Source organism: Bombina bombina, chromosome 2 (assembly GCF_027579735.1).
Source record: "Bombina bombina isolate aBomBom1 chromosome 2, aBomBom1.pri, whole genome shotgun sequence".
NCBI classification, from domain to species: domain Eukaryota; kingdom Metazoa; phylum Chordata; class Amphibia; order Anura; family Bombinatoridae; genus Bombina; species Bombina bombina.
Window position 1 is genome coordinate 408,241,698 of NC_069500.1, and position 15,145 is coordinate 408,256,842.

General features: G+C 40.3%; 1 protein-coding gene across 6 annotated transcripts in view; it reads right to left on the reverse strand.

Moving 5' to 3' along the window:
- Positions 1-15,145, reverse strand: part of TANGO2 (transport and golgi organization 2 homolog) — a 542,315-nt gene that overhangs the window by 160,527 nt on the left and 366,643 nt on the right. The gene's annotated exons all lie outside the window — the stretch shown is intronic.

The following is a 15,145-nucleotide window of genomic DNA, read 5'->3' on the forward strand; positions in this document are numbered from 1 at the left end:
CCAGCTAAAACTGAACACCCAATACCCTTGGGCACTATGAATACTGCCCACGTAGCATCAGTCATGGCGGATCGTAACCTCCTGGCAGGTCACCGAATATTTCCTACTCTGGCTCGTAGTGGTTTGTTTGGCAGGGGACAAGCAGATCGGATCGGCGAGAAGGCAGTTCAAAGCGGACCCTACCGTATAGAAGCAGAGCTCTTCCCTCGCTATGACTGCCCTATCCAGTTTAGCTCCATTGTCAGGGTTCAAAGTTTTGCTCAAGCAGCGGCCCTCCATGATGCGGATGTGAGAGTGGGCATAGGTTGAGCCCTTGTCCTTTTTTTTTTCTGCACAGTGTTTAATCTGGCCATATTGTCAACTGACTGAATAGTGAACTATGTTTTGGACCTTGTTATCCTTTTTGCTTACTATACTGCACGCTGTCAGGCTTTGTGAGGACATCTCTTATTTTTGATTACAGTATTGCTCATTGTGCCTGTTTTTGGGCGCTCAACACAGACCATATTTATGAATGTTTATTATTCGCAGTCTTATACCATGTTTAAGAAATGTTTACACTATAGATATATACTAATCTAGCTAAATGTTATACAGTAATGTAGGGTTGGTTGTGAGCATATGTGCAACTGATGTACTTTTGGTCTTGAGCAATATCGTTTGAGCAGATATTGTGTGTGTAACATTACTGACAAATGAGCTTTGCTATAGCAAGGATAACTATACTGCAGTATCATAGCTATAACTACTTTATCCCTTTGCTTCATAACTAACTGTTAACTGCTTTTCATGTTAGATATAACTTTTTAAACATGTAGTAGTTGTTCCTTTTAGTGCAAAGATTTATTTGTTAAGATAAGTCCGGTCTTATTGTATATTTATATATAGTCAATGAATGCAAGCTCCTATTATATTTGGTATGATCACTGTAGGTGTATGTATGTTTGTCATTCTGCACTTTCAAACTCCTCTCATGTTAGTCACACACTCTGATGGATAAATAGCACTATTACATGGTGATATCTTTATTTCATTCCCATGCCTGTTTGGCTAAGGCAGGACCTTAGCCCCTACATGTACCCTCCAATTCTAGGGAAATCTCTATCGTGACAGACATACTCCTAGTAATATGGTGCAGCCTTTGATCTGGAAGCTCCCCTGCTAGCGGCCGAAGCAGTGGGCGCATGCTTCTTATAAGTGTGTGGCTATATAGATGTATTTTAGTTTTAACTACATGTTGCCATTAACTTCTGATGATTGTCATATAAACAGAGCTACTACATGTGACCGACTCATCTACCCTTCCCATACCGGATGTCCTGACAGAAATGGAAGTCATCCATTTATATAATCAAGTTTAGCTTGTCCCGCTAGGGGCTTGCTATACCCCTTTATTGCAGACAGTCTCCTTTACCTTGCTCTGGTATATATCCTTGAAGTTTGGTTCGCCCCAGCCCAGAGTAGGTGTCCCTAGGCCCTTATTATAACCGGAGAAATACTTCCTTATTGTTATTTGCCCTAACCAATCATTTTAATAGCGTAGAGTTTCTTCTATTATATCTCCCACATCTAACTGCCCACCTCCCCCCCCCACCCCCTAATAATGTACCTCCTAATTTACGAGATCTAACTACACGACTTATCTTGCCTATGTCGTATTCTGTTTATTCCTACTTCATTATTTTACTATGTTGGTTTTACCAGTTCTCCCACATATTTTTATACATAGCATCTCCATATACTTAATAATAATAATATACTTTATCATAAATCTCATTAGACATAGTACCGCAACCATCACTACTTTTATGCTTGTAGCTTTTCATTTCCCCACAGTGTTGACTTTATCCCTCTTTTTTTTTAGCATTATCAAAATGATCAGCTTCACTTACAAATTGAGTTAAAAGTTTTAAATCTAACAACTCTCCCAGTCTTAAACCTACTCAATTTAAAGTTCATCCTATTCATACCCCTTAAAAATTGTTTTACTATATTATTAGTTACCAGTTATAACATCATGAAAATGTAAAATCTGAGGTGAATGTTAAGGGATCCATGAGTGATCTCTCCTATTTTAAGCAGCCTTCTACAAATACTTATTTTTTCTTTTCATGGTCTGAGGCCCAAGTGAGGCCTCATATGTCTGCAGAGAAGGCTTCGATTATCATTGGCATCTACCTACTTTGTCTCTCAATAGTACAATTAATATTATTAACCTTGGTTTTTGCAGCCTATAATGTATACTATATAGATACCTTGTTATTGTTTCTCTTTGCAGGTGACTGTATATTGTTCAATTGTTTGACTTGTTTGCCGACATTTTTCCCTCAATAAAAATTATTTAAAAAAAAAAAAAAAAAAAAAATCACTCAGGCTGAGATACCCTGTGGTACACATACTATTAAATCACTCAGGCTGAGATATCCTGTGGTACACATACTATTTAATCACTCAGGCTGAGATATCCTGTGGTACACATACTATTAAATCACTCAGGCTGAGATACCCTGTGGTACACATACTATTAAATCACTCAGGCTGAGATATCCTGTGGTACACATACTATTAAATCACTCAGGCTGAGATACCCTGTGGTACACATACTATTAAATCACTCGGGCTGAGATACCCTGTGGTACACATACTATTAAATCACTCAGGCTGAGATACCCTGTGTTAAACATACTATTTAATCACTCGGGCTGAGATACCCTGTGGTACACATACTATTTAATCACTCGGGCTGAGCTAACCCTGTGTAACACATACTATTAAATCACTCAGGCTGAGATACCCTGTGGTACACATACTATTAAATCACTCAGGCTGAGATATCCTGTGGTACACATACTATTAAATCACTCAGGCTGAGATACCCTGTGGTACACATACTATTAAATCACTCAGGCTGAGATATCCTGTGGTACACATACTATTTAATCACTCAGGCTGAGCTATCCTGTGGTACACATACTATTAAATCACTCAGGCTGAGATACCCTGTGGTACACATACTATTAAATCACTCAGGCTGAGATATCCTGTGGTACACATACTATTAAATCACTCAGGCTGAGATACCCTGTGGTACACATACTATTAAATCACTCGGGCTGAGATACCCTGTGGTACACATACTATTAAATCACTCAGGCTGAGATACCCTGTGGTAAACATACTATTTAATCACTCAGGCTGAGATACCCTGTGGTACACATACTATTTAATCACTCGGGCTGAGCTAACCCTGTGTAACACATACTATTAAATCACTCAGGCTGAGATACCCTGTGGTACACATACTATTAAATCACTCAGGCTGAGATATCCTGTGGTACACATACTATTAAATCACTCAGGCTGAGATACCCTGTGGTACACATACTATTAAATCACTCAGGCTGAGATATCCTGTGGTACACATACTATTTAATCACTCAGGCTGAGCTATCCTGTGGTACACATACTATTAAATCACTCAGGCTGAGATACCCTGTGGTACACATACTATTAAATCACTCAGGCTGAGATATCCTGTGGTACACATACTATTAAATCACTCAGGCTGAGATACCCTGTGGTACACATACTATTAAATCACTCGGGCTGAGATACCCTGTGGTACACATACTATTAAATCACTCAGGCTGAGATACCCTGTGGTAAACATACTATTTAATCACTCAGGCTGAGATACCCTGTGGTACACATACTATTTAATCACTCGGGCTGAGCTAACCCTGTGTAACACATACTATTAAATCACTCAGGCTGAGATACCCTGTGGTACACATACTATTAAATCACTCAGGCTGAGATATCCTGTGGTACACATACTATTAAATCACTCAGGCTGAGATACCCTGTGGTACACATACTATTAAATCACTCAGGCTGAGATATCCTGTGGTACACATACTATTTAATCACTCAGGCTGAGATATCCTGTGGTACACATACTATTAAATCACTCAGGCTGAGATACCCTGTGGTACACATACTATTAAATCACTCAGGCTGAGATATCCTGTGGTACACATTCTATTAAATCACTCAGGTTGAGATACCCTGTGGTACACATACTATTAAATCACTCAGGCTGAGATACCCTGTGGTACACATACTATTAAATCACTCAGGCTGAGATACCCGGTGGTACACATACTATTAAATCTCTCAGGCTGAGATACCCTGTGGTACACAAACTATTAAATCACTCAGGATGAGATAACCCTGTGGTACACATACTATTAAATCACTCAGGCTGAGATAACCCTGAGGTACACATACTATTAAATCACTCAGGCTGAGATACCCTGTGGTACACATAATATTAAATCACTCAGGCTGAGATATCCTGTGGTACACATACTATTTGATCACTCAGGCTGAGATATCCTGTGGTACACATACTATTAAATCACTCAGGCTGAGATACCCTGTGGTACACATATTATTAAATCACTCAGGCTGAGATATCCTGTGGTACACATTCTATTAAATCACTCAGGTTGAGATACCCTGTGGTACACATACTATTAAATCACTCAGGATGAGATAACCCTGTGGTACACATACTATTAAATCACTCAGGCTAAGATACCCTGTGGTACACATACTATTAAATCACTCAGGCTGAGATACCCTGTGGTACACATACTATTAAATCACTCAGGATGAGATAACCCTGTGGTACACATACTATTAAATCACTCAGGCTGAGATAACCCTGTGGTACACATACTATTAAATCACTCAGGCTGAGATAACCCTGTGGTACACATACTATTAAATCACTCAGGCTGAGATACCCTGTGGTACACATAATATTAAATCACTCAGGCTGATATATCCTGTGGTACACATACTATTAAATCACTCAGGCTGAGATATCCTGTGGTACACATACTATTAAATAACTCAGGCTGAGATATCCTGTGGTACACATACTATTAAATCACTCAGGCTGAGATAACCCTGTGGTACACATACTATTAAATCACGCAGGCTGAGATAACCCTGTGGTACACATACTATTTAATCACTCAGGCTGAGATATCCTGTGGTACACATACTATTTAATCACTCAGGCTGATATATCCTGTGGTACACATACTATTAAATCACTCAGGCTGAGATATCCTGTGGTACACATACTATTAAATCACTCAGGCTGAGATATCCTGTGGTACACATACTATTTAATCACTTAGGCTGAGATACCCTGTGGTACACATACTATTTAATCACTCGGGCTGAGATAACCCTGTGGTACACATACTATTTAATCACTCGGGCTGAGATAACCCTGTGGTACACATAATATTAAATCACTCAGGCTGAGATAACCCTGTGGTACACATACTATTAAATCACTCAGGCTGATAAACCCTGTGGTACACATACTATTAAATCACTCAGGCTGAGATACCCTGTGGTACACATACTATTAAATCACTCAGGCTGAGATACCCTGTGGTACGCATACTATTAAATCACTCAGGCTGAGATACCCTGTGGTAAACATACTATTAAATCACTCAGGCTGAGATATCCTGTGGTACACATACTATTTAATCACTCAGGCTGATATATCCTGTGGTACACATACTATTAAATCACTCAGGCTGAGATATCCTGTGGTAAACATACTATTAAATCACTCAGGCTGAGATATCCTGTGGTACACATACTATTTAATCACTCAGGCTGAGATATCCTGTGGTACACATACTATTAAATCACTCAGGCTGAGATATCCTGTGGTACACATACTATTTAATCACTTAGGCCGAGATATCCTGTGGTACACATACTATGTAATCATTCAGCCTGAGATACCCTGTGGTTCACATAATATGTAATCACTCAGGCTGATATATCCTGTGGTACACATACTATGTAATTACTCAGGCTGAGATATAGTGTGGTACATACTATTTAATAACTCAGGCTGAGATATCCTGTGGTACACATACTATTAAATTACTCAGGCTGCGATATCCTGTGGTACACATACTATTTAATCACTCAGGCTGAGATACCCTGTGGTACACATACTATTTAATCACTCGGGCTGAGCTAACCCTGTGTAACACATACTATTAAATCACTCAGGCTGAGATACCCTGTGGTACACATACTATTAAATCACTCAGGCTGAGATATCCTGTGGTACACATACTATTAAATCACTCAGGCTGAGATACCCTGTGGTACACATACTATTAAATCACTCAGGCTGAGATATCCTGTGGTACACATACTATCTATGTTGGTTTTACCAGTTCTCCCACATATTTTTATACATAGCATCTCCATATACTTAATAATAATAATATACTTTATCATAAATCTCATTAGACATAGTACCGCAACCATCACTACTTTTATGCTTGTAGCTTTTCATTTCCCCACAGTGTTGACTTTATCCCTCTTTTTTTTTAGCATTATCAAAATGATCAGCTTCACTTACAAATTGAGTTAAAAGTTTTAAATCTAACAACTCTCCCAGTCTTAAACCTACTCAATTTAAAGTTCATCCTATTCATACCCCTTAAAAATTGTTTTACTATATTATTAGTTACCAGTTATAACATCATGAAAATGTAAAATCTGAGGTGAATGTTAAGGGATCCATGAGTGATCTCTCCTATTTTAAGCAGCCTTCTACAAATACTTATTTTTTCTTTTCATGGTCTGAGGCCCAAGTGAGGCCTCATATGTCTGCAGAGAAGGCTTCGATTATCATTGGCATCTACCTACTTTGTCTCTCAATAGTACAATTAATATTATTAACCTTGGTTTTTGCAGCCTATAATGTATACTATATAGATACCTTGTTATTGTTTCTCTTTGCAGGTGACTGTATATTGTTCAATTGTTTGACTTGTTTGCCGACATTTTTCCCTCAATAAAAATTATTTAAAAAAAAAAAAAAAAAAAAAATCACTCAGGCTGAGATACCCTGTGGTACACATACTATTAAATCACTCAGGCTGAGATATCCTGTGGTACACATACTATTTAATCACTCAGGCTGAGATATCCTGTGGTACACATACTATTAAATCACTCAGGCTGAGATACCCTGTGGTACACATACTATTAAATCACTCAGGCTGAGATATCCTGTGGTACACATACTATTAAATCACTCAGGCTGAGATACCCTGTGGTACACATACTATTAAATCACTCGGGCTGAGATACCCTGTGGTACACATACTATTAAATCACTCAGGCTGAGATACCCTGTGTTAAACATACTATTTAATCACTCGGGCTGAGATACCCTGTGGTACACATACTATTTAATCACTCGGGCTGAGCTAACCCTGTGTAACACATACTATTAAATCACTCAGGCTGAGATACCCTGTGGTACACATACTATTAAATCACTCAGGCTGAGATATCCTGTGGTACACATACTATTAAATCACTCAGGCTGAGATACCCTGTGGTACACATACTATTAAATCACTCAGGCTGAGATATCCTGTGGTACACATACTATTTAATCACTCAGGCTGAGCTATCCTGTGGTACACATACTATTAAATCACTCAGGCTGAGATACCCTGTGGTACACATACTATTAAATCACTCAGGCTGAGATATCCTGTGGTACACATACTATTAAATCACTCAGGCTGAGATACCCTGTGGTACACATACTATTAAATCACTCGGGCTGAGATACCCTGTGGTACACATACTATTAAATCACTCAGGCTGAGATACCCTGTGGTAAACATACTATTTAATCACTCAGGCTGAGATACCCTGTGGTACACATACTATTTAATCACTCGGGCTGAGCTAACCCTGTGTAACACATACTATTAAATCACTCAGGCTGAGATACCCTGTGGTACACATACTATTAAATCACTCAGGCTGAGATATCCTGTGGTACACATACTATTAAATCACTCAGGCTGAGATACCCTGTGGTACACATACTATTAAATCACTCAGGCTGAGATATCCTGTGGTACACATACTATTTAATCACTCAGGCTGAGATATCCTGTGGTACACATACTATTAAATCACTCAGGCTGAGATACCCTGTGGTACACATACTATTAAATCACTCAGGCTGAGATATCCTGTGGTACACATTCTATTAAATCACTCAGGTTGAGATACCCTGTGGTACACATACTATTAAATCACTCAGGCTGAGATACCCTGTGGTACACATACTATTAAATCACTCAGGCTGAGATACCCGGTGGTACACATACTATTAAATCTCTCAGGCTGAGATACCCTGTGGTACACAAACTATTAAATCACTCAGGATGAGATAACCCTGTGGTACACATACTATTAAATCACTCAGGCTGAGATAACCCTGAGGTACACATACTATTAAATCACTCAGGCTGAGATACCCTGTGGTACACATAATATTAAATCACTCAGGCTGAGATATCCTGTGGTACACATACTATTTGATCACACAGGCTGAGATATCCTGTGGTACACATACTATTAAATCACTCAGGCTGAGATACCCTGTGGTACACATATTATTAAATCACTCAGGCTGAGATATCCTGTGGTACACATTCTATTAAATCACTCAGGTTGAGATACCCTGTGGTACACATACTATTAAATCACTCAGGATGAGATAACCCTGTGGTACACATACTATTAAATCACTCAGGCTAAGATACCCTGTGGTACACATACTATTAAATCACTCAGGCTGAGATACCCTGTGGTACACATACTATTAAATCACTCAGGATGAGATAACCCTGTGGTACACATACTATTAAATCACTCAGGCTGAGATAACCCTGTGGTACACATACTATTAAATCACTCAGGCTGAGATAACCCTGTGGTACACATACTATTAAATCACTCAGGCTGAGATACCCTGTGGTACACATAATATTAAATCACTCAGGCTGAGATATCCTGTGGTACACATACTATTTAATCACTCAGGCTGATATATCCTGTGGTACACATACTATTAAATCACTCAGGCTGAGATATCCTGTGGTACACATACTATTAAATAACTCAGGCTGAGATATCCTGTGGTACACATACTATTAAATCACTCAGGCTGAGATAACCCTGTGGTACACATACTATTAAATCACTCAGGCTGAGATAACCCTGTGGTACACATACTATTTAATCACTCAGGCTGAGATATCCTGTGGTACACATACTATTAAATCACTCAGGCTGAGATATCCTGTGGTACACATACTATTTAATCACTTAGGCTGAGATACCCTGTGGTACACATACTATTTAATCACTCGGGCTGAGATAACCCTGTGGTACACATACTATTTAATCACTCGGGCTGAGATAACCCTGTGGTACACATAATATTAAATCACTCAGGCTGAGATAACCCTGTGGTACACATACTATTAAATCACTCAGGCTGATAAACCCTGTGGTACACATACTATTAAATCACTCAGGCTGAGATACCCTGTGGTACACATACTATTAAATCACTCAGGCTGAGATACCCTGTGGTACGCATACTATTAAATCACTCAGGCTGAGATACCCTGTGGTAAACATACTATTAAATCACTCAGGCTGAGATATCCTGTGGTACACATACTATTTAATCACTCAGGCTGATATATCCTGTGGTACACATACTATTAAATCACTCAGGCTGAGATATCCTGTGGTAAACATACTATTAAATCACTCAGGCTGAGATATCCTGTGGTACACATACTATTTAATCACTCAGGCTGAGATATCCTGTGGTACACATACTATTAAATCACTCAGGCTGAGATATCCTGTGGTACACATACTATTTAATCACTTAGGCCGAGATATCCTGTGGTACACATACTATGTAATCATTCAGCCTGAGATACCCTGTGGTTCACATAATATGTAATCACTCAGGCTGATATATCCTGTGGTACACATACTATGTAATTACTCAGGCTGAGATATAGTGTGGTACATACTATTTAATAACTCAGGCTGAGATATCCTGTGGTACACATACTATTAAATTACTCAGGCTGCGATATCCTGTGGTACACATACTATTTAATCACTCAGGCTGAGATAACCTGTGGTACACATACTATGTAATCACTCAGGATGAGATATCATATGGTAAACATACTATGTAATCACTCAGGCTGAGATATCCTTTGGTACACATACTATTTAATCACTCAGGCTGAGATACCCTGTGGTACACATACTATTTAAAGGGACAGTCTACACCAGAATTTTTATTGTTTTAAAAGATAGATAATCTCTTTATTACCCTTTCCCCAGTTTTGCATAACCAACACAGTTATATTTATATACTTTTAACCTCTGTGATTATCTTGTATCTAAGCCTCTGCAAACTGCCCCTTTTTTCAATTATTTTGACAGACTTGCAGTCTAGCCAATCAGTGTCTGCTCCCAGATAACTTCACGTGCACGAGCACAGTGTTATCTATATGAAATACGTGAACTAACACCCTCTAGTGGTGAAAACTGTTAAAATGCAATCTGAAAAGAGGTGGCCTTTAAGGTCTAAGAAATTAGCATATGAACCTCCTAGGTTAAGCTTTCAACTAAGAATACCAAGAGAACAAAGCAAAATTGGTGATAAAAGTAAATTGGAAAATTGTTTAAAATTACATTCTCTATCTGAATCATGAAAGTTTATTTTGGCCTAGACTGTCCCTCTAATCACTCAGACTGAGATACCCTGTGGTACACATACTATGCAATCACTCAGCCTGAGATATCATGTGGTAAACATACTATTTAATCACTCAGGCTGAGATATCCTGTGGTACACATACTATTAAATCACTCAGGCTGCGATACCCTGTGGTACACATACTATTAAATTACTCAGGCTGCGATACCCTGTGGTACACATACTATTTAATCACTCAGGCTGCGATACCCTGTGGTACACATACTATTTAATCACTCAGGCTGCGATACCCTGTGGTACACATACTATTTAATCACTCAGGCTGCGATACCCTGTGGTACACATACTATTTAATCACTCAGGCTGCGATACCCTGTGGTACACATACTATTTAATCACTCAGGCTGCGATACCCTGTGGTACACATACTATTTAATCACTCAGGCTGCGATACCCTGTGGTACACATACTATTAAATCACTCAGGCTGAGATAACCCTGTGGTACACATACTATGTAATCACTCAGGCTGAGATACCCTGTGGTACACATACTATTAAATAACTCAGGCTGAAATATCATGTGGTAAACATACTATTTAATCACTCAGGCTGAGATATCCTGTGGTACACATACTATGTAATCACTCAGGCTGAGATATCCTGTGGTACACATACTATTAAATCACTCAGGCTGAGATAACCCTGTGGTACACATACTATGTAATCACTCAGGCTGAGATAACCCTGTGGTACACATACTATGTAATCACTCAGGCTGAGATAACCCTGTGGTACACATACTATGTAATCACTCAGGCTGAGATATCCTGTGGTACACATACTATGTAATCACTCAGGCTGAGATATCCTGTGGTACACATACTATGTAATCACTCAGGCTGAGATAACCCTGTGGTACACATACTATGTAATCACTCAGGCTGAGATAACCCTGTGGTACACATACTATGTAATCACTCAGGCTTTTTTTTTCCAACATTTTTTCCCTCTCCATTGACTTCTAACAGGGAATAGGTAATCACGTGCAAGATATTCTAAGTTCAGCTGTTTGCGTGCGTTGGGTTAGCGCAAGTTAGATACATTTTTACTTTCAACTCGTAATACCAGCACAACAACGTGTGAAAAAAACATAATTTATGCTTACCAGATAAATTCCTTTCTTCTGTTGTGTGATCAGTCCACGGGTCATCATTACTTCTGGGATATTATCTGCTCCCCTACAGGAAGTGCAAGAGGATTCACCCAGCAGAGTTGCTATATAGCTCCTCCCCTCTACGTCACCTCCAGTCATTCGACCAAAGACCAACGAGAAAGGAGAAGCCAAGGGTGTAGTGGTGACTGGAGTATAATTTAAAAAATATTTACCTGCCTTAAAAAACAGGGCGGGCCGTGGACTGATCACACAACAGAAGAAAGGAATTTATCAGGTAAGCATAAATTATGTTTTCTTCTGTTATGTGTGATCAGTCCACGGGTCATCATTACTTCTGGGATACCAATACCAAAGCAAAAGTACACGGATGACGGGAGGGATAGGCAGGCTCATTATACAGAAGGAACCACTGCCTGAAGAACCTTTCTCCCAAAAATAGCCTCCGAAGAAGCAAAAGTGTCAAATTTGTAAAATTTGGAAAAAGTATGAAGCGAAGACCAAGTTGCAGCCTTGCAAATCTGTTCAACAGAGGCCTCATTCTTAAAGGCCCAAGTGGAAGCCACAGCTCTAGTGGAATGAGCTGTAATTCTTTCAGGAGGCTGCTGTCCAGCAGTCTCATAGGCTAAACGTATTATGCTACGAAGCCAAAAAGAGAGAGAGGTAGCAGAAGCTTTTTGACCTCTCCTCTGTCCAGAATAAACGACAAACAGGGAAGAAGTTTGGCGAAAATCTTTAGTTGCCTGCAAGTAGAACTTGAGGGCACGAACTACATCCAGATTGTGTAGAAGACGTTCCTTCTTTGAAGAAGGATTTGGACACAAGGATGGAACAACAATCTCTTGATTGATATTCCTGTTAGAGACAACCTTAGGTAAGAACCCAGGTTTAGTACGCAGAACTACCTTGTCTGAGTGAAAGATCAGATAAGGAGAATCACAATGTAGGGCTGATAACTCAGAGACTCTTCGAGCCGAGGAAATAGCCATTAAAAATAGAACTTTCCAAGATAACAATTTTATATCAATGGAATGAAGGGGTTCAAACGGAACACCCTGTAAAACGTTAAGAACTAAGTTTAAACTCCATGGCGGAGCAACAGTTTTAAACACAGGCTTGATCCTAGCTAAAGCCTGACAAAAGGCCTGGATGTCTGAATTTTCTGACAGACGCCTGTGTAACAAGATGGACAGAGCTGAGATCTGTCCCTTTAATGAGCTAGCCGATAAACCCTTTTCTAAACCTTCTTGTAGAAAAGACAATATCCTAGGAATCCTAACCTTACTCCAGGAGTAATCTTTGGATTCACACCAGTATAGGTATTTACGCCATATTTTATGGTAAATCTTTCTGGTAACAGGCTTCCTAGCCTGTATCAGGGTATCAATAACCGACTCAGAAAAACCACGTTTTGATAAAATCAAGCGTTCAATTTCCAAGCAGTCAGCTTCAGAGAAGTTAGACTTTGATGTTTGAATGGACCCTGAATCAGAAGGTCCTGTCTTAGAGGTAGAGACCAAGGCGGACAGGATGACATGTCCACTAGATCTGCATACCAAGTCCTGCGCGGCCATGCAGGCGCTATTAGAATCACTGATGCTCTCTCCTGTTTGATTTTGGCAATCAATCGAGGAAGCAGCGGGAAGGGTGGAAACACATAAGCCATCCTGAAGTTCCAAGGTGCTGTCAAAGCATCTATCAGAACCGCTCCCGGATCCCTGGATCTGGATCCGTAGCGAGGAAGTTTGGCGTTCTGGCGAGACGCCATGAGATCTATCTCTGGTTTGCCCCAACGTCGAAGTATTTGGGCAAAGACCTCCGGATGAAGTTCCCACTCCCCCGGATGAAGAGTCTGGCGACTCAAGAAATCCGCCTCCCAGTTCTCCACTCCCGGGATGTGGATTGCTGACAGGTGGCAAGAGTGAGACTCTGCCCAGCGAATTATCTTTGATACTTCTATCATTGCTAGGGAGCTTCTTGTCCCTCCCTGATGGTTGATGTAAGCTACAGTCGTGATGTTGTCCGACTGAAACCTGATGAACCCCCGAGTCTTTAACTGGGGCCAAGCTAGAAGGGCATTGAGAACTGCTCTCAATTCCAGAATGTTTATTGGCAGGAGACTTTCCTCCTGACTCCATTGTCCCTGAGCCTTCAGAGAATTCCAGACAGCGCCCCAACCTAGAAGGCTGGCGTCTGTTGTTACAATTGTCCAGTCCGGCCTGCTGAACGGCATCCCCCTGGACAGATGTGGCCGAGAAAGCCACCATAGAAGAGAGTTTCTGGTCTCTTGATCCAGATTCAGAGTGGGGGACAAATCTGAGTAATCCCCATTCCACTGACTCAGCATGCACAATTGCAGCGGTCTGAGATGTAGGCGTGCAAAGGGTACTATGTCCATTGCTGCTACCATTAAGCCGATCACCTCCATGCATTGAGCTACTGACGGGAGTTGAATGGAATGAAGGACACGGCATGCATTTAGAAGCTTAGTTAATCTGTCTTCTGTCAGATAAATCTTCATTTCTACAGAATCTATAAGAGTCCCCAAGAATGGAACTCTTGTGAGAGGCAAGAGAGAACTCTTCTTTTCGTTCACTTTCCATCCATGCGACCTTAGAAATGCCAGAACTAACTCTGTATGAGACTTGGCAGTTTGAAAGCTTGAAGCTTGTATCAGAATGTCGTCTAGGTACGGAGCTACCGAAATTCCTCGCGGTCTCAGAACCGCTAGAAGGGCACCCAGAACCTTTGTGAAGATTCTTGGAGCCGTAGCCAATCCGAATGGAAGGGCTACAAACTGGTAATGCCTGTCTAAGAAGGCAAACCTTAGATACCGGTAATGATCTTTGTGAATCGGTATGTGAAGGTAAGCATCCTTTAAATCCACTGTGGTCATGTACTGACCCTTTTGGATCATGGGTAAGATTGTCCGAATAGTTTCCATTTTGAACGATGGAACTCTTAGGAATTTGTTTAGGATCTTTAAATCCAAGATTGGCCTGAAAGTTCCCTCTTTTTTGGGAACCACAAACAGGTTTGAGTAAAACCCTTGTCCTTGTTCCGACCGCGGAACCGGATGGATCACTCCCATTAATAATAGATCTTGTACACAGCGTAGAAACGCGTCTTTCTTTATTTGGTTTGTTGACAACCTTGACAGATGAAATCTCCCTCTTGGGGGAGATAATTTGAAGTCTAGAAGGTATCCCTGAGATATGATCTCTAGCGCCCAGGGATCCTGGACATCTCTTGCCCAAGCCTGGGCGAAGAGAGAGAGTCTGCCCCC